General features: G+C 39.8%; 1 pseudogene; it reads right to left on the bottom strand.

Moving 5' to 3' along the window:
• LOC108704322 overlaps positions 1 to 4,026 on the bottom strand; it is an 82,582-nt pseudogene extending 78,556 nt beyond the window's left edge.
• Positions 4,027 to 19,335: the final 15,309 nt, after the last annotated feature.

Genomic DNA, 19,335 nt, shown 5'->3' with positions numbered 1-19,335 from the left:
TCAAATTCAGGCTGACCTTCAACCAAAACTGGGGAAGGAACAGACAAATGATGAACATGAGTGGCAGGTTTCAGGAGGGAGACATGAAAAGAATTAGAAATTTTAAAATTAGTAGGTAACTGAAGGCGAACAGAGGATGGGTTAATTATTGCAGTGATGGGGTATGGACCTATGAACCTGGGTCCCAGTTTGGGAGAGGGAATCTTCAATCTAATATGTTTGGTGGATAACCACACTGAGTCTCCTACCTTTTACTGGGGTGCCTCCCTACGGGATTTATCAGCAGCTTTCTTTTGAGCAGATGTAGCTGCAGCAAGAGAGTCATGCACCTGAGACCAAACTTTAGCAAATCGTTCAACAGAAGAGTTAGCAGTAGGTACAGGAGAACCAGAATTGGAAAAAAAAGGCTTTAGGATGTAACCCATTAACAATTATGAAAGGGGACTCCCCAGAGAAAGAATGGGTAGCATTGTTATATGCAAATTCTGCCCAGGGTAACAGTTCAGACCATGAGGACTGGTTATCATACACATAACATCTGAGATATTGCTCAAGAGACTGGTTCACCCTTTCAGTTTGACCGTTGGTTTGGGGGTGATAAGCAGTGGAAAAAGACAACTCAATCCGTACCAAAGAACAGAAAGCACGCCAAAACTTTGAGACAAATTGAACCCCCCTGTCAGAAACAGTATTTTCAGGAAAACCGTGTAACTTAAAAATGTGAGTAATGAATAGATCGGCCAAGGTTTTAGCAGAAGGGAGGTGTGGAAGGGTATTAATAGGGCCCATCTTACTGAACCTATCCACCACCACCCAAATCACAGTCTTCCCTTGGGAAGGGGGCAAATCCACAATGAAGTCCATCGAAAGATGGGACCAAGGTCTGGGATAGGTAAAGGAATTAACAGACCCTGTGAAGAGTTATGGGATGATTTTGACCTTTGGCAGATCGGACAGGAGTTAACAAAGACCTTTGCATCCTGTTTGAACGAAGGCCACCAGACATAGCGGGATAACAGAGACACTGTCTTAGTAATGCCCGGATACCCTGCCCTTTTAGAATCGTGAACCTCCTTCAGTACTTGTTCCCTTAACTCCTGTGGAACAAACAACCTCCCAGAGGGAGTATTTACCGGAGCAGATGATTGAACAGGGGACAATAAGGAGGAAAGGTCAGATTCTAGAGCTGCTATAATTACTTCCCTGGGAATGATGGGAATGCACTCGCTAGACTCTGAGGAATCAGACTCGAAACTTCTAGAAAATGCATCTGCTTTGGTATTTTTGAACCAGGCCTAAACGTTAGAGAGAGATTGAACCTGGTGAAAAACAGCGCCCATCTAGCCTGCCTTGGATTTAGTCGCTTGGACGACTCAATGTACAGAAGATTTTTATGATCAGTATAGACTATGATCACATGTTTTGCTCCCTCCAGCAGATGCCACCATTCCTCAAAGGCCCATTTGATAGCCAACAATTCTCTATTTCCAAGGTCATAGTTGATCTCAGCAGGAGAAAATTTTTTAGAGAAAAATGCACAGGGATGCACTTTGTTGGTTATCGGATGCCTTTGAGAAAGGACTGCCCATACCCCAACTTCAGAAGCATCTACCTCCACTATAAAAGAAAGTGCAGTGTCGGGGTGTTGAAGAATGGGAGCAGAACTGAATTCCTTTTTGAGGAAGTTGAAAGCTTGTACAGCTTCGGAAGGCCAAATGCTGGGGTCAGCACCCTTTTTAGTCAAATCAGTAATGGGGGCCACAATCAGGGAAAATTATTTAATAAACTGACGATAATAGTTTGAAAACCCTAGGAACCTTTGAGTTGCATGCAACGATTGGGGTTGGGTCCAATCCAGTACAGCTCTCACCTTGCCTGGATCCATCTCAAGACCCTTTCTGGAAATATTAAACCCCAAAAACTGAACAGACATAACCTCAAAGATACATTTCACCAGTTTTGCATAAAGATTATTTTCCCTGAGTTTGCACAAGACCTCACGAACATGATTTCTATGTTCACCCAAGTTAGAGGAGAAAATTAAAATATCGGCAAGATAGACCACTACGAATATCCCCAGCAGGTCCCGAAAGATGTTGTTGACAAATTATTGGAACACTGCGGGTGCGTTACAGAGACCAAAGGGCATTACAAGATACTCGTAGTGGCCGTCCCTGGTGTTAAATGCAGTCTTCCACTCATCCCCCTTCCTAATACGTATGAGGTTATAAGCGCCCCTTAGATCAAGCTTGGAATAGATCTTAGCACCCTTAACCTGGTCAAACAATTCAGAAATTAAATGGAGGGGATAGCGTTTTTTTATGGTGATCTTATTGAGACACCTATAATCTATACAGGGCGCAGACAACCATCCTTTTTCTCAACAAACAAGAAGCCCGCCCCCACAGGGGAACTAGAAGGCCTGATGAACCCTCTTTCAAGGTTATCCTTTATATACTCTTTCATTGCCTCGGCTTCCGGCAAGGAAAGAGGGTAAGTTCTACCTTGAGGGGGAGTAGACCCAGGAATTAGATCAATTGGGCAGTCATACTGCCTGTGTGGGGGTAAAGTCTCTGCAGCTTTCTTGGCACTACGGAGGAGATACAGGACCCTTGGCACTTTAGGCCCCAACTAAGAACCTCCCTGGTTACCCAATCAATATGTGGGTTGTGTTTTTGCAACCACGGCAACCCCAATATAAGAGGAGAGGAAGCACCTTCAATGATGTAAAAAGGTATTTCCTCACAATGTGAGTTGTTAATACACATAGACAAGGATATGTTCTTCTTAGATACTACACCCAACCCTAGGGGTCTTTTATCCACCGCTAAAATTTTCAAGCGAGGACATAAGGGAACCAAGGAAATATTGTTTTTGACTGCGAAAGCAGCATCCAAAAAATTCCCCTCAGCCCGAGTCTACAAAAGCAGACACCAGAATTGAGCCCGTAGGCCAGGTAAGTTTGACCGGTAATAAACACTTTGGAGGCAGATAGGGGAGAGGAAATTCCTGCACCAAAATGGAGCTCCCCTTCTGCATTTAGGCTTGGGAGTTTCCCGGCCTCTTCGAACATTGATTCAGGAAATGACCCTTCTCCCCACAGTATATGCATAAACCTTGGGACCACCTGCGGGCCTTTTCCTCAGGAGTTAGATGGGATACACCCAATTGCATGGGTTCCTCTGGAGGTAGAGGCACAGGGGGATTAGGGAATTTAACATTGTTCACCACATTTGGAAAGTTTGACTTAACATTGGTAAACCCAGAAAAAGAAGAACCCTTCTTACCCCTTCTCTCCCTCTGTCTTCTATCTACCTGGATGGCAATAGACATGAGATCATCCAGGTTAGAAGATAAAGGATAGTTCACTAGGCTATCTTTAACTGAGTCTAAAAGCCCAATACGGAACTGGTTGTGAAGAGCCATGTCATTCCACCCAGTCTCCACTACCCGCCGGCGGAATTCGGTGCAATACACCTGCGCATCCCGTCTCCCTTGTCGCAATTTACAAATCGCGGAGTCGGCAGAAGATGCATGATCTGGGTCATTATAAAGTACAGCCACGTTTTTAAAGAATGTCTCAAGGGAAAAACGGGCAGGATCTGAGAGGGGCAATCTGAGAGCCCAAATTTGGGGATCGCCCTGTAATAGGGTCATTACGAACCTCACTTTTTCTTCGCCAGTAGCGAAAGAGTGGAGGAAAAAGCTGAGGTATAATTTACATGCCTCTTGAAACATGAAAAATTTGGACCTGTCCCCATTGAATTTGTCAGGGAACACAATCTTGGGTTCATGGGTTTTGGATACATTACCCAACAAAGCGGGAGAGCCCACAGGAGCGGCCACAGGAGGGATGACTACTAGAGCTGGAGACAGAACAGAATCATCCAGCCGACGGGTCAAAATGTGGAAACCATGCATCAGGTAGTCTTGCCTCTGCTCATGTTCTTCCAGACGATGTAACAGTGTGCTGAGTAGTGCTTCAGTGGTGGAAGGTGCAGCAGCAGCGTGACCTTCTTCATCCATCTTGGGTCCGTGATAATGTCACGGTCGGCACACAACACCAGAACAAACACCAGGCACCCTGGTCTCGGCTCGTGCTTCACCAGTAGTGTGACCGCCTTTGGGCCTCAGGAGGAGCCCGCGGCTTATTTGGATGCCACCTGGACTTAAACGAGAGGTGCAAGATGAGGGTTCTGGATAGGCAGAGGGGCACGACTGTAAAGTAAAGTCTTTGCACAGAAGGTCGTTGTACAAGGCGTTAGGCAATAGAGTAGTCAGATCAGGCCAGGTTGAGGCAGGCAGAAATTAAACGTAGTCAGGCAGGCAAGGGTCAAACCAGGAAGTCAATCAGAGGGTTAATCAGAAGAGGTAGTCGGTAATCAGGCAAGGGTCAGGATCCAGAGGTCAGAATAGTCAAAAGCCAGGCAGGGGTCACAACAGGAATCAAAACAGGTTCAAAACAGAATTAGCAAAGCTCAGGAAGCACCAAGAATAAACTACTATCACGGGCAAGATCTGGAAGCCCTTTCAGGCTATTTATACTTTTGAATTTAACGCCCTTGCGCGCTGATGTCAGTACGTCAGTGCGCCTGCACCTTTAATTGAAACAGCGGCGCGCCGCTCGCGCCTTATAATGCAGGCGCCTGCGGCATACAAACAGGGACCATGCGGCGAGGCGGGAGTCCCCGCCTGGACGGTAATTTCATCACAATATGTTTGTAATTAAAAATCACTTTCAGCGTGTGCTGTTGCTTATTATAATGTTATTTTATGCAATACAGGAATGTATCATTTTTAAGTTCACTTAACACTGTATTCTTATGTTCAGTTATCAAGTAAGTATTTTTTCTTTTTTAGTAATTTCAAAGTAGTTTGTAAAACAACATTAACAGTCTCTTCAGAAACTGAAAATGTAAAACAATCGCAAAATGTTCTTTGCAGTAAAAATTTTGCTAAAGAGTAAATTTTCAAAATAAAACTAAATGCGGGTTGCAGAAATGTTTCCTATATAAAAAGCAATTTATGGACCTCCCCACTCACACAAATATATTCCCTTGCTTACATGCTGACCTCCCAATGCTCCCTTAGCCTAGACTTGGATCCCTTTTATGTATCATTGTCACATACATGTACACACCTGTTAGTATTACTTTGTTCATTCATCCACACAATACTTTTTTCAGAGTGTGGTAATTTGCAAGCCATTCCCCATGCCCACTAATAACATTATTAAGTGATTATATCATGTAAGTCATTGAAGCTTGAATGTTCCCATCACACAAACATGTGTCTTTTAAATTATTATGTCAAAGAAAGATTAAGGTTTGGAACAGATCTTGCTTGAGGGCAAATTCATTTCTAAATCCTCAATTCTGGCTACCTACTGTAAATGATTTATACTGGATCTCTTCTATAATTTGCTGTCCATCTGTTTTCTGCCAATTTAAAAGCTGGCACTTTGATGAAGCTGGCTGCTTTGATAAAGAAATAGGCTGGCATATAAACTCTATCTATCAATAGCTACCCACGCAAGCATACAGTTCTTCACTATATAGCATTTAAGGGAAGTAGTTTACAATGACATTTTCTGTATGCTTCCCTGGTTCCTAGGTTCCTGGTTTTTTTCCAAGGTATTCGCATTGTTCATAGTTTTTTTCCTTCTGATTTTTTTAATGGAAACTTTTAATAAACTCTGTTACAGTTGTGGTTTTAGAGTTTGTGAGTCATGGTTTCCAAAACCTCAATAACCACTAAAATCTGACCATTAATAAATAAGCCTACAAGTGTGTCTTACTGCCCTACAGTATGTTGCACAAGTAATCCCTATGTACTTTTAGTACAAATGGCAATTAGTGATGAGCGAATTTGACCCATTTGGCTTCACCAAAAATTTGTGAAACTGCACCGTAATGCATTGTCTAATTTTTGACGCATAACAATTTTTTTTCACCCGGGTGTCATCTTTGCAGTGAAACTTGGAGAAACATTTCGCTCATCACTAATGGCAATAAATGACGACGTGACTTGTTTTGGTATATATGAGCTAATCATCAAGGTGTACTATTGCACTGACATTGCTTGCAGCTGTCATGTGAGGTATTGTGAAACATCACTATTGTTAACAGAAGATACAGTGTATAAATCTGTGTGCCAAAAGCTTTAATTAAGCCTCTGTATCACTTTTATTCCTTTTTATAAGATATTCTGCAAACAAGATTTTATTTTGATTTACATGTTTTGGAGTTAATATTGAGTACCACAATAGGGTTTTTTTATTGTATACAGTAGGATTTGACCTACACATTCTGTTGTGAACTTAAAGGGCATGTAATGTCTAAAATAGAATAAAGCTAGAAATGCTGTATTTTGTATACTAAATATAAACATGAATTTACTGCACAACAAGCCTAATCAAACGAATAATTTATGCTTTCAAAGTTGGCTACAGGGGGTCACCATCTTGTAACTTTGTTAAACATCTTTGCAAGACCAAGACTGTGCACATGCTCAGTGTGGTCTGGGCTGCTTAGGGATCGTCATAAACAAAGCTGCTTGAGTTCTGCATGGCTGGGAAGTAAGTCGGGGGCTCCCCCTGCTGTTCATAAGTATGATTGTTTCCCTGCTCAGCAGTTAGGGACCATCTGACAATTCCTATCCACAGCAGTAAATGAAGGGAGAATTTCACTGCATACAGTCAGGTTTCTTATAAAAACTGTACACATTTTTTAATAAAAGTATATTGGAGATAGGTTTCTTTTTTATTAAAGAAAGTAAAAATTGGATTTTATTTTTTTTGCCTTTACATGCCATTTAAGACACTTTTCCTACTCCACCCAATAATGGGAACTGCAGCTCAAGAAAAGGGTTTTCACTTTATTGAACGTGATAGCTGAAGGTAACATGCAGCCTTTTTTCCTACTACATAAACAGGTACTCAAATGTCTATCATTTCCAGCAGCATTACCCTCTTTTGAACTGACAACTACATAAAAAGTACTTGTTACAAAGCCACAGTATTAATGACCTCATGAGTAAAACTGTAAATCAGACAGCTTATATAGCCAAGTAATAAATAGTTCTACTTTCATCAGAAAGTCATAGTTTAAGGTTACACATATGTCAGAAATGCCATTTATTAAAAAAAGGCTGCATAAATACAGAAAGACAATACAGACAACAGGAGGAAAATCAAGAAAAACATTTTTTATTGTTTTACATAGAAGTTTCAGCTGACAATTTTGTTCAATCAAAAGTTTAGTAATTGAATACATCTTGAACAAGCTGTAGATTTTGTCACTCCTAATATTGTAGCAATCTCTTGGATGGGTTTTTCTGTTTTTGCAGCTTAAGGATGGCTTGTTTCACCTGCATGGAGAGCTCCTTTGACCACATTTTGTCTGTTCACAGCAAAATCTTCCACATACAAGCACCCCCCCCCCTCAAATCAACTCCAGGCAAAGTAATTGCCCACACCTGCCCATGAAATAGCCTTTGAGTCAATGGTTCAATTACTTTTGAGCCCCTGAAATGAAGTGATTGTGTTAAAAAAAGGCTTTAGTTCCTCACATTTTTATGCAATCTTTTTGTTCAACCGACTGAATTAAAGCTAAAAGCCTGCAGTTCAACTGCATCTGAGTTGTTTTATGTAAAATTCATTTTGGTAATGTACAGAACCAAAATTAGAAAAAAGTTGTTTCTATCCAAATATTTATGGACCTAACTATAATTTGTATGCATTTTTTCATATTGTATCTGACTTCCACCAAAAGCAATGTAAAATAAAGGCGTCAAATCTGGTGTTTGCACGGCGTAAAATTACACACACATTTTCCATTGTTTTTTCATCGAATTTCGATTTACACAGCATAATAAATATGCTCATTAAACTATGCAGATCCAAATTAAAGAAAGATATGTTATCCAGAAAATCCCAGTTTATATTTCTATCATTTGTATTAAAACTTCTGCTTCTAATGTGGCAATAAAGGTCTGGGGTAAGTTGGAAACCTGTGGAACGGCTCTGATTTCACAAAAAACCCTTCAAAATAACTGTTTAAGGGAGTGATAATTGTTGGTCTGCTGTAACGAAAACAGAACAAAAATTTTAAGTTACAATCAAAATAAAATTCCAATTTCTGATGGCATTTATGTAATGCAGCACAAAGTGAAAAGTTAAAGTTCCTATCTTTTGCTACCAATTCGTTATACAATTGTTTGTACCACTTGTCACTTTATGATTGTTGATTGTTAGCTATTTAAAATACATGCATAAGAAACGGTCAGCAAGACTCCAAAGTACAGTATATAAATTAAAGGATAATTCAACCTATGGGGAAAAAACCTGTACCCCCCACCCCAGGTAGACCTCCCTCCCTCCTTTATATACTGTACTGGGGAAGTGCCCCATACATTATACTTACCCTTCGGCGCAGATTCTTCCAGCGGAGTTGCACGCATCCATCTTCCGGCTCCTCTGTAAGCTGACTGGGAGATTGGTATTTCTGTGCATGCGCAGTTGGAGCAGTTTGCCGGTTTGCAACAACTGCGCATGTGCGGAATTACACGAAAATTGCTGATCTCTCAGTCATCTTACCGAGGAGCCGGAAGATGGATGCGTGCAACTCCGCTGGAAGAATCTGCGCCGAAGGGTAAGTATAATGTATGGGGCACTTCCCCAGTGGGGGGGGGGTAGTTAGCCAGGGGGGAGGAGGGAGGAAGGTCTACCTGGGGTGGGGGGTACAGGTTTTTTTCCCCACAGGTTGAATTCTCCTTTATCTTAAAAATCATCATGTTCTAACAATTAATTTACACAGAAAGCCCTTAAAATACAAATCAGGGAATCAATCAAACTGGCAATTTACTGGATTAATTAGAGAGAAATCAATTTAAAATACTTTCAAATAAGGTGACGATTAAGTTGCAGGTGGGTAATTTATTTGTCAGTGTCATGTTCTTTTCAGGCAGGCAGCCTGGTGTCTAAGATGTTAGATTTTGTTTTAATTATTATTTTGCATACTAAAAATGTATTACCAGTGTTTTTTCCAATTCTGTGCTCATACCACTTTCAGAAGAGTGAATCTTTAAGACAAGAGGCCTTTAGGGAAAATAATCTAAATTCATATTGGTACTCAGATGGGCTAAACCTGGATTTAACCATCTAAATAAGATCCATTTGCTGCCAAATCTGTAAGTACTAATTAATTATAATCTGCCCCTGGAGTGAGCTAGTCTTTCCCTGTTGTTACCCCTACTTTCCTAGTAAATGCCATATCTCTAATTAACTGTGCATCCTCCTCATGTTTATACATTGCACCAGAGTTATAAGATGCCGTAGTTCCACATAGATATACTTTTAACATGGAAATATATACCAACCCAAACCAAGTCCATGGGACAAGCTCTAGCTCCTCCCAGAGCTAAAGCTCATACTTTATTTGTGGCAAGGAATAAACAGAGTCATCGAAAACATTTGTGAATTAGGAAATATTGTAGTTTACAAGCACATTTCTAAACTGCAGTATGTTGAGAAACTCTGCAACAGATATTTGCAACAATCAGACTGTGTACTATGGAATAGAATACATCCTTTCACCAAAATGCATGAGTTTAAATAATGTATTGCCAATTCTGAAAATTACACATAAGTTAAAATAAGTGAAGCCCAAAGACTGATAGCTATTGATAGCTAGCTGATTCTAAAATGGTTGAGCAATTACAACTTTCTATAAGATGCTTGCACCTATATGTACACTAACTTGCCTTTTGCGTTAACGTTAATGCTTAAAGTACAAGGAGATGCAGTATGCTATGGCACAAGGAAACCCTGCACTTTACACCTACCTTGACCAAGCAAAAATGACGTTGCAGTTCTCCCTTCACATGTTACATTCTCAATTCACAAGTTGAATCTCGCAGACTATGGAAAGATCATATTGACACTAAAGCACCTTCTTAATTACAATGCAACAAGCCCTTTGTTGTGAAGAATTGCACAGGAGGCATTCACCAAAGATTACGTAGGTAAATATTATACAGGCGTAAGATCTGTTATGCAAAAAACTTGTCCAATGGGATCAGAAAACTGTTCTGTTTAAATAAGCAATTCTTCCACAGAGTTGAAAACAAATATCTCCCCACACTTACTGCTCTGTTGTGGGGGGGGGGTCCTAAAAATGGTTTCAAATGTTTTTGTGTAAAAAATAAGAATGTACCAGTGCACTATACTCATTTAGATATAGAAGAAGAATTGTGCTTTAAAAGGAAGTGTTTCAGGCTGATTTATTTTTATATAAATATTTATTTATATATTTCTGCAAAATCCCTAATAATCCCTCCCTCCCTTCCACTTCCTGCTCCCTGAATTCCCAGGCTGTGCAGGGGAGCCGGCGGCTTTCAGCTCGCTACACTGTATGACAGGAACCAATCAGCGGCTAGCAGGACCTGATAGGGAACTAGGCCTGTCTGTGTTTGTGTGACTGCAGGGCTGTGATTGGCTGTCCCCCTCCTACTATGCTTCTGGCAGGGACTGTTAGGACACGCCCACCTCTCATTTGAAACAGGGACCAGTGAACATCTATAGGGAGCTCCAATAAAGGGGCTATTTTTAAAAATAATATTCATTTTAGCACCATGTAAAAGCAACATCATATATTACTTATAATTGCCTACATTTATGCTATGTGTCTCCTTTAAAAAAATCTCCTATCTATACGTTAAAGCAGTACACTGCAGACTTTACTGGAACAAGCAACAGACCTCCCACTGCTTGCACAAAATAAAATGATTCCTGTCATATTTGGTCCTCACCTTGCATATGTGGATTGGGAGAACTGTCAAATTCTCATAAACAGAATCTCCAACTAGAATCCTGTGTGGAACCAATTTTTGAAACCCAGACCTGCATTTCACACCTGGACCTGCAATCTGCATTTTTACCAGCTTGGACCTGCTATCCGACTCGTAACTGCCTTATCCGCAACCCCATCCACAACCTGCTGACCATCTTTAACCAGGGAGTGCTGTTGCTTTGAATATTTTAAAAATTGGGTAAAGTAGTAAAACTTGCTATAGATAAGATTTGCAACCTGACTCCTAAAACTGTAGACCCACCAACCCACACCTATACTTTGCTCGTAAACTATGTGTATCTGTGGGTACCTGACCCACTGCAGGACTCTACCTCCGACCCAAGTAAGCAGGGATGTTTGGTGGTGTTTATAAAGCAATTTACATTCTGTGAGGTGTGTTTCATGTAATAAATGAACAAAAACAAATTTAGCAAAGGTCATTTTGCAGTAAATCATCAGGAGGGCCTTTTGTTAGACCATCAAAAAGAAATATAACAAAGTGCTTCTTATAAATCTGCAGAATTCATAGACATGTAAACAATTTCTTCCAATAACTTATTAAAAGTTTTGCCAACCCTTCCTCTCCTGGATCGCTAGGTTTATGTCAAGAAAAAGCACATGTAAAACTGGGTCATTAACGCAAGAATCCTACTTTATCTTTCCTTTTCCTTTGATCAAAATTTACAACTGAATCCGTATGATCCTAAAGCAATAACAAACTGATCTCTAAGGGGTGTACTGTATTTATTAACATCGGTTTTGTTGCCCACAGCACCCAATCTGATCTTCGTTTTCACTATTTAACTTGTTGGTGACTGTTCAAATATAATTGCTGATTAGTTGCTATGGACAACATCACCGGTGATGTTTATCTCCAATGTTAATAAATATGCCCCTTAGTGTGTACTGTAGCTAACACATGGATATCTAATACTGGTGCAACAATGTGGAATTCAATATCAGATTTTTCTGGTTATCGTTTCTATATCCCATACTTTTCCCTGCTGGGAAGGAAATCCTTTATTCTAACTTTTTCTTTTGAGGGACTAATAACTGCATACTGCAGAAAACATGAAAATATCAGTTTTCATGCGGTACTTGAGAAAGACAAGATGTGCTTCATCCCATAAAAAATAGATGACAAGAATTACATAAAGTAATTTGCATACTTTGACAGAAATTATAGCTTTAGCTTCATTACACATTCATTTCACTGAAAAATACTTTGAAGACTTTTTTTTTTCTATTTCTGATTTCTTTCCAGGCTTTTTGATGGATGTTTGTGAAGTTTAGAGTTAGTTCTTATTCGTTAACATTACTTTGTTATATAACTTTTCAAGTCTTCCTTTCATTTTCTAAGATTTTTCACTCTTGCAATGTAACATCTTCTCATTATAATAACATGCTTGAACCATGTAATATGTAGATAGACCCATAGGTATCAGAACTGACTAGAATAAGAGTCTGCAAAATGTACCTCATTATTACAGTACATGCCATAATGTAATGCAAGGTTTCTTAATCGTTTTTTTCCCCATGGGATGCAGATGACATTTGTTACACAGGTTTATTTTTTATTGTGTTAAAACATCTAATGGAGACCCACCAGGGACATCAAGAGATTCCAGTTTTAGGTCCTAAGCCATAAGTCAAGTATCCCTAATATTATGTGATCACTTGTTCCTTTGGTATCGTAAGATAAATCTAACTTTAGCTATCCTGAGCTTAATATGTTGGATCTGTTTTTATTTGTTGTACTGCATCAATATTTGGGGCACATGCTATTGCACAGTATGCTGTATGTGGCGAATATTCAAATTTGAGTTTTTGAAGTGTCCGACTGTAATAAAATCAGACCAGAATTCAAGATGGTGAATTTAGAACTTGATTGTGAGTTTTCACCAAAAAATCTCAAATTCGAATCTTAGTAAATCTGCCCCCATGTGTGTGTTCAGGAGGGGGGGCATAAAGAGCCGAATTGAATAATAAATCTAACTCTCAATAGCAAGGACAAGAGATTTCTGATAGGCTATACAAGGAGAACCCATGAAACTTTGCCAAAATAGGTATTCTTCAGTAAACATACAAAACTGCCTGCCATTGATTTAAAAATTGTATTTTAAGTCATACCATATGGACATATACCCCTGTGTAATAATAGGTACAATATTCGCCCAGGTGCAGTAACCCATAGCAACCAATAAGATGGTTACTTTTAAACAAGTGGCCGTTAACTGCTACCTTCTAATAAATTGCTATGGCTTACTTCACCTGGCAATCCTACCACCATTACATAGCTGTAACAGAGTATTACAACCTACTAGCAAATCTCTTCTAACCATTTGCTGTCTGTCAGCTACACAACTTTCTCTGTTTTTTCTCTGTACAAAAACATGACTTAAAGGAGAAGGAAACCACCTGGGCGCAAAACCCCTCCCCCCTTACCTGTGTTTCCCCCCCTCCCTCCTCCACCCTGGCCTACCTGTCCCCCTGGGCAAACGCCCCTAACTTGTTACTCACCCCTCTGCGCAGGTCCTGTCCACGGAGTTCACAGTCGCCATCTTCTCCCACGCGGTCTTCTTCCTGCTTTGACCGGCGTCTTCTGGCGCATGCGCAGTAGGAACATTTACCGGTACGGATCTACTGTGCATGCACCGAATGTCACGAATAGGGATGTAGCGAACGTCGGAAAAAAAGTTCGCGAACATATTCGCGAACTTGCGCAAAAATGCGAGCGGTTCGCGAACGGTTCGCGAACCCCATAGACTTCAATGGGAAGGCGAACTTTAACATCTAGAAAAGACATTTCTGGCCAGAAAAATGATTTTAAAGTTGTTTAAAGGGTGCAACGACCTGGACAGTGGCATGCCAGAGGGGGATCAAGGGCAAAAATGTATCTGAAAAATCTGCCTGTGTGTGCTTGGAAGAGATAGTGTAGGGGGAGAGCTGTTAGTGATTTCAGGGACAGATGATAGTAAGTTTGCTGGCTAGTAATCTGCTTGATACTGCTCTGTATTGGAGGGACAGAAGTCTGCAGGGATTTGAGGGACATTTTAGCTTAGGTAGCTTTGCTGGCTAGTAATCTACTGTTCTCTTTAAACAACTGCCATACGTTGACCTTGTAGGCATTGTTTGCCCAGTTTTTTTGGACGCAGCCACTGAAGCACAGTTGCCAGAAAAAATATGCCATATAAATGCTGAAAATAGTCATTTTTCGCCATACGTTGACCTTGTAGACATTGTTTGCCCAGTTTTTTTGGACGCAGCCACTGAAGCACAGTTGCCAGAAAAAATATGCCATATAAATGCTGAAAATAGTAATTTTTCGCCATACGTTGACCTTGTAGACATTGTTTGCCCAGTTTTTTTGGTTGCAGCCACTGAAGCACAGTTGCCAGAAAAAATATGCCACATAAATGCTGAAAATAGTCATTTTTTGCCAAAAAAAGTGACTCCGGTGTTTTTTCTGGAGACGGTAATATTATGGATATTTAGACAGAATGGGAACAAGGTCACACAGCTCGATGGCGGGTTGAAGAAAACAGTGTGCAAATAATGCCTACAGGGCAAATAATGCCTAAAAGGTCAACTTATACACTACTACAGCGGTAGTAAAATAAAAAAAAGTAAAATAAAAAAAAAAATGAATATTAAAAAAAAAAAATTAAAGTTGGTGCTGCTGAACTACTAGGAGCAGCAGATTAGCACACCAGTCCCACTCCCCAACACTGCTAGACTAATAGCACTGGGCTCTTATAGTAGTAGTAGTAGTAGTAGTAGTAAAACAACAAAAAAATAAATAAAAGCAGTCCTTACAAGGACTACTGTTATTGCAGCAGTCAGCAGATGAGATCAGAAGCAGGACAGCTGCCCACTGCAGCTACATACAGAGCACTGCAGTAGAAGGTAGATTACTAGCCAGCAAAGCTACCTAAGCTTAAATGTCCCTCAAACCCCTGCAGACTTCTGTCCCTCCAATAACAGAGCAGTATCAAAACGATTACTAGCCAGCAAACTTTCAACTGTCCCTGAAATCACTAACAGGCAGCAGCTCTCTCCCTACACTATCTCTTCAGCACACACAGGCAGAGTGAAAAAACGCTGCAGGGCTTCGGTTTTTATAGGGAAGGGGAGTGGTCCAGGGGAGAGCTTCCTGATTGGCTGCCATGTACCTGCTGGTCTGGGGTGAGAGGGCAAAAAAAAGCGCCAACAATGGCGAACCCAAAATGGCGAACGTCGCGCGACGTTCGCGAACTTCCGGCGAGCGCGAACACCCGATGTTCGCGCGAACAAGTTCGCCGGCGAACAGTTCGCGACATCTCTAGTCACGAAGTGAAATCGGAAAACTTCATGACATTCGGCGCATGAGCAGTAGATCCGTACCAGTAAATGTTCCTACTGTGCATGTGCCAGAAGACGCCGGTCAAAGCAGGAAGAAGACCGCGTGGGAGAAGATGGCGACTGTGAACTCCGTGGACAGGAGTTCACAAAGGGGACAGGCTTGACAAAGGGGCGTGACCCCGAAACGTTGCTCACTTCCGCATTAATCGTGCAAGGGGTTTCTTGCTTGCAGCAGCCTGTGTGCCGTGGATTTTTTCTTTATTGATTCAATTGTGAGGTGGCCGAACCTCTACCATTGAGCACCAGACATTGCATCTTACACTGGGTGTGCGAGAGCCAGCTTTTGTTTCACATTTGTATAGAGAAAAAACAGAGAAAGTTGTGTAGCTGACAGACAGCAAATGGTTAGGAGAGATTCGAGAAGTCTACCCTCACTCTGCTTAACTACCAAACGCAACACCACATACAGTACCAGATTTCTCACCCACTTAATTCGATCTTGCCCAATCCCACACCTTGTGTATTACTCCCTTCCCTTTAGAGTGTAAGCTCTTTCTGCCTTCCACACCTTTTGTACCTGTATTGATTGTGATGTATGTAACTCCATATGTTCTATGTATATAATTCATGTGATTTAGTTGTATAATCACATTTACTTTACAGTGCTACGCAATATGTTGGTGCTATATAAATACATGTTAATAATAATAAATAATAATCATCTGCACACAGAAAAAACATTATGGACAATTTAGTGCACCATGTAGCTGCGTAGGACACATGATCATGGCGAAAAGGTAGCAATCATTTGTACTCAGAGCAATCAAAAATGGCAAAAATGCCAACATATTCTGCAGTAAAATAGAAGGGTGTATGCACCAAATGTACAAATATTGATATATACATAGGATAAAGAGAGGCCTATTCATAAGAACTTACATTAGAGCCTAAGGGGGATGGACAAGATCAGGAGTCAGCAAAGAGAAAGGGTAAGGGTGAAGGAAATATTTTTAGTTTTAAGAGATTGTTTAAAGGCAGAGCAAAGAACTTGGGAGAAAGTGGATGGAGCGTGTAACATGAAAACCAGAAAAGAGGTGCAGCTCTAACTATGTTTTAAGTTCTATATTGGTGCAATATTGTGTGAGTCTGACACTTAGGGGCCGATTCACTAACTTCGAGTGAAGGATTCGAAGTAAAAAAACTTCAAATTTCGAAGGTTTTTTTGGGCTACTTCGACCATCGAATGGGCTACTTCGACCTTCGACTACGACTTTGAATGGAAGGATTCAAAGTAAAAATCGTTCGACTATTCGACCATCCGATAGTCGAAGTACTGTCTCTTTAAAAAAAACTTCAACCCCCTAGTTTGGCAGATAAAAGCTACCGAAGTCAATGTTAGCCTATGGGGAAGGTCCCCATAGGCTTGCCTAACTTTTTTTGATCGAAAGATATTCCTTCGATCGTTGGATTAAAATCCTTCGAATCGTTAGATTCGAAGGATTTAATCGTTCGATCGAAGGAATTATCCTTCGATCGTTCGATCGAATTTTCTGGGCTAAATCCTTCGACTTCGATATTCGAAGTCGAAGGATTTCAATTCCTAGTCAAATATCGAGGGTTAATTAACACTCGATATTCGACCCATAGTGAATCAGCCCCTTAGTGATGAGCCAATTCTTTCTCGTTTCCTGCTGAAATCTTACTGTATTCTACCAGTTACAGACAGAACATAAGGAACATTGCTTTATATCATGCAGCAGTTGCTTATAATGAATGCAGCTAGACTTTGGTTACCTGCAGTTAAGCAGCAACATTACAAAGTCACTTGCTAGAGACAATTGTTTTATGTGTAACTTTCATTAAAGATCCTCCATAAGCTCTGACATAAGATCGTACTGTGCATTTCATGGTTGCTAAAATAAGGATTGTGATATTACACAACGAATAAAATGCATAGCAAAATTCTAGATTCGGGAATGTTGCCTAGCAACCAGGAAAACCTGGTATTGTCATTTTCCTGCCAGAATTTCTAGGATAATATTAAGCTTTTTGAAATTATATTGGCAGTCCTTTGTAATAAACAACACTATGTGCTTTTATTGAACATCAAATCCACTGAATAATACAATGAAAAAATTATTCTCGCTCATAGTAATGGATGAGAGTAATGCACCAAGGTTCTCATTACTTGCCTGTATCTGTATTCCCAGGCTTTGCTTCAGCAACAAGTAGGGATCTGACTCTGGGAAATTAACTGGACTTACCCTTGTTAAATTTGTTTCTTGGCACATATATATTTTATTTGTTTTTGTTAAGAGGCTTTAACGCACAGAGCAAATTTTCTTCTGTATTTGGCTCCAATGTCATCAGCAAAAATTGTTTCATAATGTTCAAAATGACAAAAACAATCAATTTTTTTAAAGTTATTTGTAAATATAATTACAGGTATGGGATCCGGAAACCGGTTATCCAGAATGCTCTGAATTACGGAAAGGCCATCTCCCATAGACTCCATTTTATCCAATTAATCCAAATTTTTAAAAATTATTTCCTTTTTCTCTGTAATAATAAAACAGTAGTTTGAAAACTAAGATATAATGAATCCTTATTGGAAGCAAAACCAGTCTATTGGTTTTATTTAATTTTCAAAGGATTTTCTAGAACACTTAAGGTATGAAGATCCAAATTAATCCAAATTACAGAAAGATCTGTTATCGCATACACAAATTCATCAAAATGCGAAGGCTGCCAAAGTTTTGCATTTTATAGCAAACTTTCGCTACCATTCATTTCTTTCTAGCGAAACTTGACATGAGCCCACCCTAAAACTAATGTGGCATGACCATCAAATGGTTTAAAAAATATATATATTATATATATATTTAACAGTTACAACGTAAACATAATCCCACTTTAAAATATGACGCCTGCTCCCTATTCTTTATACGCAACTACACAGTGGCAATTACACAGGGCGCTGAGGAAATCCTGAAGCTACAGTTTTAGACGCAACTCACTATGAGTAAAAGCACAAGTTGCTCACTGAGCTTGCAGACATAAATGCGCCCTCTAAACACATAGTAAGTTTAATTAAAAATCATTATTGGAAAAAAATATTTGGTGCATATATTACACATAGGGGCATATTTATCAAGGGCTGAATTTCGAAGTTTTTTTGGGGTCGAATAGGTCCGTTTTCGATCAAATAGGTCCGTATTTTGCCAAATTCGAATTTAGAAGTTAGAATTAGAATCAAATTAATAGATTCGATAGATTAATAAATTCGAGTTAGAATCAAATTAATAGTGCAATCGATCGAATATGATTCGGTTTTTTCCAAAAAAAACTTCGATTTTTTAAAGTCCATCAATTGACTCCAAATGGGTTCTAGGAGGTCCCCCATGGGCTAAAACAGCAATTTGGCAGGTTTTAGATGGCAAATAGTCGAAGTTGAATTTTTAAAGAGACAGTACATGAAAATTTTTGATATTCAAATTTTTCAATTTTTTCAAGTTTGAATCGAATTTGGACTATTCCCTAGTCAAAGTACACAAAAAATAGCTTGACATTTCAATTTATTTCATTCGAAAATTCACCTCGACCTTGATTAATCTGCCCCATACCATGGGGCATATTTACTTTGGGTCGAATATTGAGGGTTAATTAACCCTCGATATTCGACCATCGAAGTAAAATCCTTCGACTTCGAATATCGAAGGATTTTAATCCATCGATTGAACGCTTTTCCTTTGATCAGAAATTACTTAGAAAGCCTATGGGGAAGGTCCCCTTAGGCTAACATTGGTGCTCGGTAGGTTTTCGCTGGCGAAGCAGCTACTCAAAGTTTTTTTTAAAGAGACAGTACTTCGACTATCGAATGGTCGAATAGTCAAACGATTTTTAGTTTGAATCATTCGATTCAAAGTCGAAGATCGAAGTAGCCAATTCGATGGTAGCCAAAAAAATACTTCGAAATTCTAAGTATTTTTCATTCTAATCCTTCACTCGAGCTTAGTAAATGTGCCCCTATATGTTATGCTGAAAACCATCATAACATACCTGTAATGTACCCATGGTATTATATTAAACAGTAAATAGACAGATTGAAACAGTAAACAGACAGATAGATGATTTGCTTTTTATA

The sequence above is a fragment of the Xenopus laevis genome, chromosome 1S (genome assembly GCF_017654675.1).
Source record: "Xenopus laevis strain J_2021 chromosome 1S, Xenopus_laevis_v10.1, whole genome shotgun sequence".
In the NCBI taxonomy this organism is placed as follows: Eukaryota; Metazoa; Chordata; class Amphibia; order Anura; family Pipidae; genus Xenopus; species Xenopus laevis.
The sequence above is the reverse complement of the archived record's forward strand: the minus strand, read 5'-3'. Positions and strand labels throughout refer to the sequence as shown.